Source organism: Lactuca virosa, chromosome 4 (genome assembly GCF_052849685.1).
Source record: "Lactuca virosa cultivar CGN04683 chromosome 4, Lactuca_virosa_CGN04683_v6, whole genome shotgun sequence".
NCBI lineage: Eukaryota > Viridiplantae > Streptophyta > Magnoliopsida > Asterales > Asteraceae > Lactuca > Lactuca virosa.
The window spans coordinates 286,560,928-286,574,496 of NC_136429.1; positions in this window are offsets into that span (position 1 = coordinate 286,560,928).

Genomic DNA, 13,569 nt, shown 5'->3' on the forward strand with positions numbered 1-13,569 from the left:
AAAGGTTCAAACATTTATCATAGGGGAGCATGGCAAGTCAATATAAGACATCCTATCAAACTACGACATGATTAGTTCTCTCGTAGGGACTAAAGGTCAGTGACTTGATATAAGACTTACTATAATACTACACGATGATTGGTTTTCTAATGGGGATCGGAGGGGAGAGACTCAATACAAGACTTCCTATAGGACTACGTAGTGATTGGTTCTCTCGTACGACCCGGAGGGGAGCAATTTCCTATGGACCTAGATTATCGGAATGATTTCGATTTTAGGGTATAAAGTATATGTTAAATATATTTCCTACGATGCTTGACTATTTGAACGTTTATGGCTTGCATGAATTTATATGTTTTTAGGAAAACATGTTTTGAATTGTTTTGCTAGGATAATACCCATGTATGGGTGTTACAATTTTGTATTGTAGCCATACATGACTTAGTGAAGTTTTCAGGTATGGAAATCAAAGAAGTCTTTCTTGAATTTATATGTACTCATGTAAGGAAGTTAAAGCTTAGAAGTACACTACTAGAGAAGGATTATACATGACTTACTGAAGTCATTAGGTAGTATAATACCCTCTTTTTTTACTGTGGTTGTTTATATTATTGTTGTAACACCAACAAATTGTAAACTCTAATAACTTTTGTAAAAGCTTTTTGTAAACCATATTTTTACTATGATTCATTATCATAGTATTTATACAACCACAATAATTTTGAAATAGAAAAGTATAGGTGTTACAATTTGGTATCATAGCCATAGTTTAAGAGAATTAGGTGGGATTATCTTTCCTAGGCTTAAACTATATGAAACAGGATATATGATCCCTTGAGAAAGCTAAACCTATTCTTAGATTGTTATGCATAAATTGATGTGTTTTATTTTTTTTAGAAGTTGCATTCCTATAATAGTAAACAAAATATATTGTATAGCTTGAAAATGATAGAGCTGTGTTATATTACTAGAGTTTTACTACTACCAATTATGTCACACCCCCGGCCGGTGGCGGAAAGGTCGGGCTGTCCGACGTGGGGACACTGGATTATGGTGATAGGTATATTGAATAATACACAAAAGTATAGCACAAACATTACTTTTATTTATTATAAATTATTGTAGGGTTACATTTTTTGGAGTTCAAGGGCAGATCCTATCCGTAACTAAGCATCAAACAAACAGGTTTTTTAGTTTTCTCTTTTTATTATTTTATTAGTTAGAAAACTATTCATGTTTTAAAAATATTTCTTTCCTTTAGGATATATTACCTATCGTAATCTTTATAATCTTAATCAAATTGAATCATACAACTACTCGAAGGCGTCCCTTAGGCAGTTTTAAATTAAGATTTTCCAAACAAGATTAACATAAGCCCCTATGATCGACTTTGTGGACCAATAAACACCCGAAACGACACATCATTGGACGTCGAGTAATATTAATTTTATACTAAAGAAGCTTATTATGTCAGGATTGTAGCTAGCAATCGCACGTGAGGGTGTCGATCTCGTAGATATATATATATATATATATATATATATATATATATATATATATATATATATATATATATATATATATATATATATATATATATATATATATATATATATATATATTTCAGGCCCTTGCAAGATTAACGATTATATGTTCAGGGTTATCCAAATTTAATCAGGCTATAGGATGAATAATATTAGCTCACTAACACATGTTTGTTTAATCTTAAGTATGATTATCGTTTTATCTTTAGACTTTCTTTTATTTGACTTTCTTTTCATAATTATTCATACATACTTAACATTATCTATAATAATTATCTTTTATAGATATTCTTTGATAGCTTATGGTACAATTAAGTACATTGCCTATTGATATTTCCATATTTATACACAATTTTAGGCAATATCTTAATACATTTTAAGCTTTATTTTGGTTATTTGCAAAGATATTTGGTGCTTATTGAATTAAATTGTATTTTGCAGCTAAATGGAACACTCTTGAAGAATATGGGTCAATTGACAAGGATTGGAACTTTGGAGGATTAAAGCTTTAAAGAAGACAATTCCAGCGAAAAACCAAGCAATCAACCCCACGACGTGAAGAGGCTATTCTAGAAGATAACCACACGGGAAGTCAGAATCCTTGTCCGATACGGATTTTTATCAAAGTCACGACGTGAAACCATAGTTCACGTCGTGATTCACGTATTTTCCAAATCTATAAATACTCTTTCACACTTACAATTTAGAGAAGATTTTGGAGAGCTTTTGGAAGAGAGCTATTCAAAGATAACCGATTTTGGAGGCCAGAGAAGTGCACAAAACATTCCTTTGAAGAAGAAGTCGCTTAGAGATTAAGATATTGAAGAACACATCATCACATCGCTTTGAATTACTTGAATCATGTTGATTTATGTTGAACTTATGTTTTCATATGCAGCCATGAGTAGCTGAATTTAGTTGCTTTCGTTTAGCTAGATGATACTTTGACTCTATGGTTTAGTTATTTAATTTGTGGATTTTAATAGTTGGTTTTGTGCTTGTGTTGACTATCATTACCTAGCACGTTAAAGTTATGATTTTCTTGCTTAATTTCAAGTTTAGTGTAGCTTAGTGACCATTAAATTACATGAACTTGATTACCTAGTGATTTAGTGACCATTAAATTACTAGAGCTAGGATCGACCAAATCTTAGAAAGTAATAAAAATAACAAATTTAGTTATGCTGGAGAACATAAATTATGACCATAATTGTGTTTACTTAGATAAATCTTACATAGCTCATCTATAATTAATAACTAATTCTGTGTTTTCCTTGTGTGTGACCATACAAGGTTGTTCATGAATTGGTGAGAATATAGTAAATTTGTACTTGAATTGCTAATTTCATAATAATCGGCAACCAACTTTAACAAGCCATAATTAGTAACTAACCATAGAGAAGAAGTGGATTCAAACTAAACGAAAGTGTTTTTAGTATATTGATTAAAATCGTTAGTTAAGCGTTTAAGTTTGTCTGAACTTGAAAAATCAGATAAAAAACCCTATTAACTTTTGCATGTTTTAGGTTAATTTTTAGTAATTATGTTAGTTAATTAAATATGTTCCCTGAGTTCGACCCCAACTTACTTTACTATAATATATACTGACTAGGTACACTGCATATAGGTGCAATAGTAGATAAGTAGTTAGGATATAAATTTAAAACTAGATAGGTATAGTCTGCACCAACATCAAATTTTTGGCGTCGTTGTCGGGGAACGGATATCTTAGTTTCTAATTTAAATTCTTTAGGTTAATCGATCCTTTTTGTGAGGTTAAACCTGCAAAAAGTTAATTTTTAGCATTAGATTTTTTCTGAATTACTGAACTCACGACGTGAGCTCTTAAAGTTCACGACGTGAACTTGGTTGTTTCACGTTTTCTTTCATTTTTGCTTACTTCTTAGTTTATCTGCTTCACCACGAGCTGATATGTCATGGTAATCGTTCAGTAGGAATTTTTATTTAGTTTTTTTCGTCTGTTTTTTCATTTTTATTTTTGTTTTTATTGCAGTAGTATATGACATGTGGATCGAACTCACCATTGACACCACCACTTGAAGATCCAGAGTCAGCTTTTCACAAAAAGAAGGACAAGAACGTAGGAGGATCAAGCAAAATTCCGAAAGAAGAGAGCACAGTCGAAATCTTTATGAAGACTCCTACCAAAAAGGAATCCGGTTACGAGCCCGAATTAGAAACCGACAAAAGTAGTAAACCCGAAAGCGAACCAAAAGCCATGATGACGGACATTGTTGACATGACGATGGAGGCCTACAAGAAAAGAATACGAAAGGACACCGGTCCAGGACTTGTGCAACCCGCAATTCCCGCTACTGCTACCTTTGAGCTTAAGGGACATATCCTTACCGCACTAAAGGATATTCCATTTTCCAGAAAAGACCATGAAGATGCCTACAAGAACCTCGATGAAGTCAATGACATATCCAACTATTTCAACATTCCTAATGTTCCTCGAGAGATTGTCTTGTTACGTATGCTTCTAGTTACTTTGAAAGGAGCAGCTAAAGATTGGTTGAAGGAACTTTCACCAGGTTCAATCACCACTTGGGCACAGATACGTGAAGAATTCCTCCAACAATTTTGCCCACCATCTAAAGTTTCTAAACTCAAGAAGGCCATAGAAAATTTTGAGAAACAAGTGGGGGAGTCCTTATACGAGGCTTAGGAGTGATGCAAAGGGTTAGTAAGAAATTGCCCCCAAAACGAACGAAACGAGCAACAATAGGTCTCAATCTTCTACGATGGGCTTAACGTCACAACAAGGCAACTCCTTGACTCTCAAGGACCTTTAACAAAAAAGAATCATGCTGAAATTAAAGAATTAATCGAAGAATTTTCAAAGCATTCACGGGAATATCACAACCCTGGCAATGATGGAACTAGGGGAATCGGGAATGGTGCATCGGAAGATATGGCGATGGTATTGGCAATGTTAAGTAACATGGAGAGAAGAATGACCAAGATTGACCAATCCATACACATGATATGTGTGGGTTGTGAGAATTGTAATGGTCCACAATTGACGAAAGATTTCCATCTAGACGAAAACGAGAATAAGAAATCTCAAGTATACTACTCAAGTGGAGACTGCTACGATGAACATTGGAGGAAGCCGAAGAAGGAATGGTTGCCTTATGATGAGTATAAAAAGCAAAAAAAACAGGGAAGTACATGCAAATATGCAGGGGCTTTTACCAAAAGGAGCAACCTCAACCCGAGAAAAAAGTGGACTTGGAGTCAATGCTTCATAGATTCATGGAAGCTTCTAAAAAATGTCACGATGCAGCTGATGATACCATGAGAAATCATCAAGCATCCATCAAAAATTTTGAAGCTCAACTCGGTCAATTAACTATATTGGTTAAGGAGCGGTTACCTCCTATAAATCCTGATAATTAACCGTCACTACATGTCATGGTCATCACTACTAAAGAATACACCATTTTTGAGTTCTTAAAAGCCTTGGAAGAAGAGACAAAACAACCCGAATCACTTCCAAAGCGAACAAAAATCAAAGAAAATTATGTTGCTGAAACACGGTCATCACAACATGCGGATTCAATCCTCACGACATGGGCTCAGTCTTGGCAGAAAAAAATTCTGATGTTCGAGCTTATCAACCTCCTTTCCTGTTTCCTTCTCGAGTCAAAGTTCACCCATTGGGCAAGAGCATATTAATTTTATGAACCAAGTAAAGGGTATTCCTATCAATACTCCTTTTATTGAATCCTTAGCAAAAGTTCCAAAATTTGCAAAGTTTTTGCAAGACTTAATTAACATTCGCCAACAACTGGAAAAGACCTCCAAGGTAGTCCTTAGTAAGCAGAGTTCTATGGTTATTATGGAGGGGATACCAAGGAATATGGGAGATCCTGGATGCCTTACACTTCCATGCGAATTCGGAAACAACATGAAGACATATGCTTTAACCGATTCTGGAGCAAGTATAATTTGATGCTCTCTTCATTTTATCAGAAGCTCAACCTTCCAGAAATGAAGGCTACTAGAATGACAATTCATATGGCCAACCGTTTAGTGACACATCCTCGAGGTATAGTTGAGGATATATTGGTAAAAATTAGGAAATTTATTTTTCATATAGATTTTTTACTGTTAGATATGAAGGAGGATAAAGATGTCCCAATTATCCCTGGACGCCCTTTACTCAATACCGCACGAGTCGTGGTGGATATTTGCGGTCAAAGCTTAACTTACGAGTGGGAGATGATGAAATGACTTTTGGAGTGGAAGACAGATTCAAGACAAATTGTTCTCAAAATGAAGTATTCTTTATGGATGAAGAAAATAGGCTTGAGGATTTGGAGAAATTGATGGAAGAAGAAATTCAAATAATAGAACAAGTCAAGTGTACTAAGCCTAGAGCTTCAATTCCAAAGTTCTTTGACGTCTTTGCTTTTAAAACTCCAAAGTCTCTAATAATTGAACAAAGTTTCATGTCAAGTGATGAAGAAGAACAAATTACACAAGACGTGAGCGAGCCAACTTTGGATAAGGAGGATGTCAAAGCTAAGGAGCTACACAAAGAAAAAGGAGAAACTGTACTTTATATGAAGAATAATGTCACAACTAGGAATTCTAATGCTTTTGTAAACATTAACAATCATAACATTTGTGACTAAAACTTGAAAGCATACATGATGTTTATTCAATAACACCAAAGTTCCATCAATCACCCTATACAAACACTTCAAATAGTCAACAAAAAGTTTGGAAACCCTAAAAATCCCGGTTTAAGTCCATTATGGACTAGGATTTTCTTATTGGGCCTAATGGACCAATAAGCCTCCAATTTGACTATTTTGGGCTTAGGAACCTTAAATGGGCTCTAATTGGATCCACTTTCATGAAACTTAACATTTTGGGCTATAATGGGCCTAAAATGGATTAGTTTACCTTTAATGGGCCTTGTTGGGCCATAACAAATCTAATTAGCCCTTATAGGTCATGAGTCCATTCTTTTATACAAAAATTGGGTTGTGAGTTTCCCAAAAGGCCCAATGGGCCGAAAAATAATTATTCTCATAAATTCGAACCAAGGAAAGGATTTGGACCAAGCTACTTCATCCTTTCTCCTAGCCCAAGTTCACGACCCAACACAAAAAAAAGAGAAGAGATTAATTTGAATTATTAAACCTTGACACATCATTATTACTCAAAGGGTATCAAGGCTTAATGCATCACATACATCTAAGACATCTCATTTTCCCATGCAACTTATCTATTCTCTCCCTTATTCTTCTTCTACTCTCGGCCGAGAGCATCAACACACACACACACACTTAATTCACTTCCAAATACTTCCAAATCCTCTCAAAGAACACTCCTCTTTCCATCAAAAATTTCGAGATCTTGGACATTTCAAGGAGGTTCTTCCATAAGAATTATCATCTTTGGTAAGTTATTGTTTGGATCTATAACCTAGTTTCTTCATTTCATCAAAAACCTCTTCCTAACTCATGCAATTTTTGTGATCTACTCCTTAGAAGCTATCTAAACCAAAGTCCTCTCAAGAAACTTACTAGGGCCGAAAATAGCATCAATCTCTTCCATTTCTTTCTCCAAAATCGAACCAACAAATCCAAGGTGAGTTCATACCCCCTTGTTTCTGGTTTTTACTTGTTTTTGGGGAGAATACAAGTACTATGTGTTGATCTATGTGTGTATGCTTGTTTTATGTGATTTCTTTGGTTTAGGTTGTGAAAATATGATGTTATTTGCTAAATCTTGAAATCTATGGCTAAAATGTAAAGAATACATAAACAATGTACATAATAAACAACTTACTTCAAAGATCTAAGGATATTTAGGCTTAAGAAGTGAAAACAAAGTCAAAATCCTTATAAGTGTCATTTTTGCAAAAATAACCAAAGTTTGGGTAAAATATGATACTTTCGGTTTTATAAGGACAAAATGGTATTATTTAGATAGAAATCTAACTTTTATGAAAATAAAACTTGTCTAGGGGTCAAAAACATAAATTTTAGCTTAATGGGCTTTAATTTGGGCCTCACGAGTTTTTGGGCCCAAAGTTGCGAAAAAAATGAAATGTTGAGGGGCTGAATTGGAAAACTTAACAAAGTATGAGTCTAAAACGTGAATAAACTATTTTTAGGGGCTGAAAATGACTTTGATGCAAAAGTTGGACTAAAAATGCAAAGTTTTTGATTTTGGGGTCAAAATTGTAAAACTTATGGAATTTGAGCCAAAAGTGTAAACTTTTTACAATTAAGGGCTAGAAATGACAAATACAATAGTTTTGGGCTGAATTTATTATTTCAAATAAAGTTTGGGTCTAAAACGTCAAGAAAAGCAGTTTAAGGACTAAAAATGTCAATTTTCATAAAAGGGGACTAAAAGTGCCATTTTTATAGATAAAGGGGCTGAAATGGTCAAATTAAATGTTTTTAGGCCAAGTAGACGAATATTAAATTTTTGGGTTAAAACATCAAGTTTATAACGCATGGTTTATATATATATATATATATATATATATATATATATATATATATATATATATATATATATATATATATATATATATATACACGTATGACCAAGCTTCGTTATAAATCAAACGTCAAAACAATCTTAACACTTCGAATAAACAACGAACTTACAACAAATACCTATATTACGAACTTAAGATCAATAAATTATAAATGATTCAATGATTCAATGGTTGGGCTCAAATGATTCATGATTATTGAGCCCAATATATTCAAACATGTTTATTGGGCTTCTGGTGACCCAATTACATACCTAGTGGGCCTTTATCACCTTTAATATGCTATTGGACTTTAATGGTCCATTTGCATTGCTAATAAGACCCTAAACCTTTATAATATGCTCAATGGGCTATAACGTGTCCGTAGCATACTCGACAGCCTATAATAACATACAAAGTTAGTGGGCCTCCGTAGTCCTCTTCTCTTCGTCTGTTAGGCTTACCTTTATTCAAGTAAACATAAATCGGGTCGTCAAACAATGTTATACAATTTCTTTTGGATTAGTGAGAAATAACGGACGACACCAATAAGTGTCGGTCGTAGTCTGTTGTTATAATCAAAGTCTCCTGGAAGGAGAGCGAGAGTTTGTGTATAGATCTATACGAGGGTGACCCCCCACACCTAAGTTGTTCGTTACAGTTAGACTCGGCCAGTCTAGGGTGACAAAATCTTAATTCAATACTGGCATTCACTAGAATGCCAAGACAGGCGAATTAGTCATTATTATGCATGGTTATAACGACTCACGTAGAGATCCATTACCATCTAAGTAATCATTGGGAAATCATGTTCATATGTTGTGATGATACAATAATACAAAACTATCATGCTATTTACACCGGAGAACATCGGGTTTTCCGGGGGAACAACAGTATTCACTTTTACTTACAACCACTATAATACAAGAAACTATAATGAAAAACAATTCACTTTTGCATGTTTTGAAATCATTTACACGTATACCTATGGATCATCACACCTTTTTCGTAAACAATTTCTGTTTAAGAAAATATCGGATTTTCTGGGTTTTACAAACAATACAAAACATTTTCATATCAAACCTGCTTATGAACTCACCAACATTATATATGTTGACTGTTTTCAAAATAACTTGTGTTCTCAGGTAACCGTTAGAATGAAGAATTATCAAGCACGTGTCTGAATGTCTTTTGTGTGATGTCATTTGATAAACAATTTATTTTTGGGATTATGTAATGTAAACAATGTACTGGATGTGAACAATGACGGTTGTAATGTATTAATGAATGGTGATGTTTATGTTATGTTTCATGTATATTCATTATGATGATATTTCAATTTAAGTCACACGAGCCCTCAGATGTTTCCGCCGTCTGGTTCGGGGGTGTGACAAATAAAGGGGTGAAACGAAAGCTCAAGGAAGGCGATTCTAAAACGAAAAATGAGAACTTTAAGAAGGCCTATTTAAGAAGGGTACAAGCAATCAATAAAAGGTGGAGGGAAAAAAAGGTGCCAATCGTGATCGTATCTCCAAAAAATACAATGTAGGGCAGGATGGAGTCCGGCTCATGACACATACAAAAAGAAGCGCTTCTCGGGAGGCAACCCGAGCTCGGTCTGCGTTTTTCTTTTTGTTCTTCTTTTAGTTTTTTTGCATTTTTTTATTTTTTCATTTTTATTAAAGTTTTAGGGTAAATCATAATCATATTCATCTTAAATTTTTTGAAAACGGAAAAAATCGAGTGTGGTGTTCTTATCGTGAAAGAATTTTTTTTATGAACAACATTTTAAAAATATGTATATAATGATTTTCATAAATTAAATAAAAGACAAAAAGACTAGTTTTATGGATCATTTGGACTAAGACAATCGAACCATATGGACTAAATAATAGAGCCCAATAGCAGCAGCCTATAGAGTCGGCCCATACATGTCCACAACGTGAGCCCAAAGTCACGACGTGGAGTAGTCAAAGTCACGAACTAAGTCAGAAATTCAGTCGATTTCATTTAAACATCTCTTTCCCAACATTATGATGTGAAGTGTGACTGGTCCCCCCCCCCTCCACTTTGATTTCGGCCGAAATTCTTGTTTTTCCTACTTCTATTTTTCGTTACATCATCAAAGGTATGTTCTATGAGTTTATTAATCTTTAATTTCCTAGATTTTTAGTAGTTAGAAGTTAGGGTTTATTCTTAACGCAAAATTGTAAAATTGGGTCGATTTTTCAAGTGAATCGTAACTGCATGTATGATTAAAATCCTTAGAGTAGCAAAACAAACAAACCCCAAACATGAATTTCAGTTCGATTTGACCTTAAAATGATCGATGGCAGAATACGTTCTGAACTGAAATCATGACGTGGTCTTCGTGACCACTACGTGAAAACTAGGTAATCAGTTTCCATAGTTTTGTGTTTTTTTCTTAATTATTTGGTGGCTTGTTGTTTTTCTTACTATTAATCTTTCACGTACCATAGGGCCAAGGCGTGCAATTCCGGAAGAGCAAGAACACATTGATGTTCATAGTGTGCATCTGCTATACTGATACCCACAAAATGTTTCGCAAATCATGCTCAACAAATATTCAAATAAACTTGGTTGGTTATATAATCGGGAGTTCTCATTATCTCCCGTTATAGATTGGTCTTGGTTAAGTAGGGTTAGCATGGTAGAGAAAGTAGAGCGGTATTGGACCAAGCTATTTAGAGGAGACGGTTTTACTTTCCAATGCAACGGGTGGCGTAATTTATTTTCTATTCAAGGACTAGTCTATCGAGAGTTGTCCGTTTAATTTTTTGCCACGGTCAGTTTTGAAGAACAGACAACCGACCCAATTTTCAACCGGGCCCTTGCGTTTAGATTGGGAGGTGCTTATCGCAAATGTAGCTTGCGGGAGTTTGCTTGGCGAATGGGGTTATATACGGAAGCGGAAACACAATCACCTCATTTTATCTTATTTTTGCAAGGTTGTGTTCGGGACTTCACCACATGATTGCTTGAGGTACAGTTTTAGAGAACCATTTCCAACGACGAGTACAGCTTGCGAGATGCTACCGAAGGACAAATTTGGTCGCCTATCTATTGGTTCTTGCATCGCCTGGTCACCTTCACCATTAATCACAAACATCATGGTGACACGGTGCCTTCTAAGAATTTATTTTATCTTTGGAGCATCATCACGCAAGGAGTTTTTTGTGATCTTCCATACATGCTTTCGAGTTTTTTTAGGGACGAAGGTAGTAAATTCTCGGCCTGTTAGTCCCATTAATGGTGCACATTTGGTCACTTGACAAGCTCGCTCATATGGGATTTTAAGTCCTAACTTTATTCGGAATCTGACACGTTTTAAGGAATCGGATTTTACGAATCAATTTTTGAGTCTTACGCGAGTTGTGGTGAATACTGGCGGGGGATATGTAATTCCCCCGGAAGATTATGAACAACCAATTGGTCAACAAGGGGCGTAACCGAGGCAAAGAGGCCGACAACAACAACCACCTCAACCATTTGAGGGTGGGGTACCAACCGACCCATTCCAAAGTCGGGTTGGTACTTATTTGGATAATCTCCATGGGGGGGTGTTAATTATCATAATAAAATGATCGATGTTTTATTTTCACACCTTAACGTTGAGTGACTGCCGACCATGCCGCCTCATTACCCTTATATTCCGACATAGGAGGAACTATGGGCGAGTCAAGGAGATGGAGCTGGGACGAGTGGAGCAAGATATGACGATGATGATTATTGATATTTATCCTTTTATTTTTAGTAGTTTTTATTTTCTTTGTTATTTTGGTGTGTTTTACTGTGTGAGTTTTTATTTGGTATGTTTTAAAAACTTGTGACTGAATTATGTGATGGTTGTTTTCTATTTTCCACCATATGTTTGTTTTGTTGCATATTTATTAGAATACCGAGAGAGAAAAAAATGAGAGCATAGAGATAAGAGCGTACAAGGAAAGCCGTGTAATTTAGAGTTACGAATCGAAGCCCATAATTTTTAATAAGTGTGGGGTCAATTTGGTGAGAGGAAATAGATTAGATAAAGAGAGGGTCAAGCAATATAGAGTTTTAAGAAGAGTCTTAATCCACTATGAAGAGACAAATGCACATCACTTTCATGAAAGATGTCTTGCAAAACTATTTTTCGGTGCACCCAGTTTTCACGACGTGGCCTTTATTCCCACGTCGTTACTTTGATACCAACACGTTTCAAAATTACATTTATATCGACATCACGACGTGACTTCACTAACCACGTCGTGAACAGTAAAAACGGTATTTTTTTTACTCTTTTCAATTTACAATGTGGCGTATGCTTTCCCACATTGAGATGATATGCTTTAAAGATCGTATGCACCACACTTTTTGAAGATGCAAGTTTCTGATTCACATTTTTTCGGCACATTCACACATGAATCAGAAGATCCAAGTTCCAATCACATACTCAAGGTGTTCAAGTTTTCTGCATGCGTGCAGAATTCGATCTCGCCACTACTACGCAGGGAATTATGTTCCCTTTTCTCCCTTTTATGGCTTTTAAATTATTTTATGTATACAATGAGGGCATTGTATGAAATAAGTGTGGGTAGGGGGTCGAAAAAGGAAATTGCTAGAAATTCAAAAAATTTTAAAAAAATCTAATAGATTTGAAATAATAATCTAAAAATAAAAATCTGGTGATAATTAAAACATAAGTTGCTAGTGTTGCGTGGGATGATCTCATGCGAGCTCAAATATTTAATTGAGGCAACATATGTTATAGTATATTTGTGGCTTCCCAACTTTTAGTGAAAAGCCATGAGATATGAAAGATAATTTAGTTGCTTATATGGTATAATAAGCTTTTCATCCTGCACCTGAAATCTTGTAGAGTGGGTATTCGAAGCTTCTCCGGTATTCATTTGCGGATTTGAAGGCAGGTATTAGTTCGAGGGGGATTTAGTCTTGATCGCGCTAGCTCGTTTGGAAATTGAAGCCGGGACATTCAATCCTAACTTTGAGGGGGACAATGTTAGGGTGCAAAGTCATGCTTGGATGCTTCTAGTAGCTTACCCTTTTGTTTGTGAGTAGTGAGTTGTCTTTCCTATAAATAGGAAGTGAGTGACACTCATTTTATGTAAGAACTTGTGACAGATTAGTCTAGTGAGAGTATTTTTGGATGACCCACTTTGTAATACTTTCTAGACTAATGAGAGCTTAAAACGAGATTATTTACATCCTTATGTTCTTCATGTTCATCATTCTTGCATGATTCACTAAATCATTTCATATTTCGCATTCGTCATCATAGATAGGATCAGTACAAATCTATCCAGGAGAGCTTATGTAGTCATTGCACTAAGAAAAATACCTCTAACTAATAAATGTTGAAGTTAAGCTCCCTTTCTTAAGCATGTAGGATTTGATCGGAAAAAATGAGATGTATAAAAAAAGAGAGAAATTACCAAAAAGTTGTGAGAATTTTGGAGCAATTAAAGTATGAAGATC